This window comes from Manis javanica, chromosome 9 (assembly GCF_040802235.1).
Source record: "Manis javanica isolate MJ-LG chromosome 9, MJ_LKY, whole genome shotgun sequence".
In the NCBI taxonomy this organism is placed as follows: domain Eukaryota; kingdom Metazoa; phylum Chordata; class Mammalia; order Pholidota; family Manidae; genus Manis; species Manis javanica.
Window position 1 is genome coordinate 107165483 of NC_133164.1, and position 2463 is coordinate 107167945.

The window sequence follows — 2463 nt, forward strand, 5'->3', positions numbered from 1 at the left end:
CTGGTGACTTACCTTTTCTGAGCCTCCATTTCCTCCTCTGTAAAATAGGCATTCCTTGCTGACTTATGTAGTGGACTAGAGATAGATGAATGGACAAGCATTTGGTAGGTGGTTACTGAATGGTAATTATAAAACATGGTATAATTGCTTTTAATGACTAACACATAAGGTAATCTCAAAGAATGAATTACCCATCACCCATTTATCAAAGTTCCTGCATATTTACTTCCTCCATTGGATTACAGTGATAGCACATGACCCCCACATTCTACTTATTCAAATTCAACTATATGCATTTGATGAGAAAGAAAAAAAATGAAAAGAAGAAAATATAAAGTTCCCAATTTTAAATTATCTAGGCTGTTTAGTCCAAATAGTTCACTCAATGAGCAAATACTGGCATAAATATAAGATGAAAAGGGTGAAACTTTCTCTCAATTGGTCTCACTTCCAAAGGGCCATTCAAAGTATGAATATTTCACTGTACAAACTATAATTTTAGTAACTTAAGATATATATTTCTGTGCAAAATATTCCTAAAGCACAAGGCAACAACTGTACTTTATCTGCTGCTCAACTGACAAAACAATGGTGTTTCAAAGCTGGAGGGTAAATGGGCTGTCTTGGAAATATTGAGAAATATTATCTCTCTCTGAAGTAACAAATTCCTGAGGAATTTTCCAATGCAATATTTAAAAAACTCTTTATTTTGAAATAATTGTATTGACTTACAAAAGTTGAAAAATAGCCCTGAAAGTTGTTCTCTACCCTTTACCCAGTGTTTCTAATACTAACAATTTATATAACCATAATATAATTTATATAACCATAATATAATTATTAATAGGAGGAGATAAACACTGGAACAAAACTATTAACTCAACTACAAAGCTTATTCAAACTTTGACAGTTTTTCCTCAAGTTTCTTTTTTTGTCCCTGAATCTGATCCAGGATCCTACCTTTTATTTATTTGTTAACATTTTTTTTTAATATAGAATGTTTCACAAATTTGCTTGTCATCCTTGTGCAGGGGCCACGCTAATCTCTGTATCATTCCTACTTTACTAAATGTCCTGCCAAAGCAAGCATCTGCTACATTGTCTCAGCCTCCTCCAGTCTGTGGCAGCTCCTCATTTTCGTCTTTCATGACTTTTATCTGTAACTCTGTGGAGGTACAAGTAAAATACAGTTAAAAAAAATGTCTTAAATGGGTATGGGTTTCTTGGGTAATTCTGTGTAAACCCCAAACCAGGATATTTTCTACAATGGGTTATTTATTAATTTGTCATTATACAAGTGAATGTAGCAGATACCATTTTCTGGATGAATATAACTGTCTGAGTGACAATGAAGAGAACAAACTGAATCTGTTGGTAATATTCCATGTCTAACACCTCAAATGGATTGGATATTCAGCAATTCTGGCTTCAGGTACTCATTCCCATTGACTTCTTAATAATCTTTCTGGCTTTTATTCAAATGGAAAATAAACTGAAACTTACAGACAAGAATCATCTCACATAGAAACCCTTTTATAAGAAGTGATGATCTTAACAGCAGTAATTTTCTGTTTGGTGACAGTATGTTAAAAAACAATCCATCAGTTATAAACACTAAATGGTATTAGCTGCAAATATAGTATCTTATAAGAATTTTAAAGTATGGGGCAGAAATGGAAAATAGCAGTTGGTGCCTAGGTTTGAACGTTTTGTGAACATAACTCTAAGGATAGTTATCAATATATATACATGTATATTTATATAACATACTTATATATATGTTAACTAATAAAGGACAGAATTGTCATTTCATTTTTGACTGGCAGCAACACAAAAGTGTTTCCATACAGCTTTACTGAGGTATATTTGCAGATAAGAATTGCATATATTTAGAGTATACAATTAATAATTTAATATATGTATAGATCATGAAATGATTACCACAATCAAGTTAATTAACATAGCCATTACCTCACATTTACCTTTGTGTGTGTGTGTGTGTGTGTGTGTGTGTGTGTGTGGAGTGTAGAGGGCTTTCTTTTTTTTCTGGTTTTTGTGCTTTTTTTTGTAAAGATTTGAAAAAATATTGAGGTTTATTTAGATTCTGGTTCATGATTACCTACTTTTTTTAAATAAACTTTTTATTTTGGAATAAACTTATGTTTACAGAAAAATTGCAAAAATAAGTAAGGAGAGCTCCTACATACGCCTCACCATGTTCTCCTGTTGTAAACATCTTATGTTACCATGGTCATTTGGTTAAAATTAAGAACCCAACATTGATACATGCCTATAAGCTTAAAATTTTTATTTGGATTCCACCAGGTTTTCCATTAATATCCTCTGCCTGTTCTGGACATTGCATTTAGTTGTCATGTTTCTTAAGTCTCTTTCAGCCTGTGATAGTTCCTTTTACCTTGTCTTTCACAACCTTTTCGCTTTTGATAAATAGTGGTTAACTGT

The 2463-nt window shown here is 32.2% G+C and overlaps 1 non-coding gene across 1 annotated transcript; it reads right to left on the bottom strand.

The window, feature by feature from the left end:
• Positions 1–986: 986 nt before the first annotated feature.
• Positions 987–1088, bottom strand: LOC118972535 (U6 spliceosomal RNA). Its single transcript, XR_005061573.1, has one exon. It is a non-coding gene; the product is annotated as a U6 spliceosomal RNA (small nuclear RNA).
• Positions 1089–2463: the final 1375 nt, after the last annotated feature.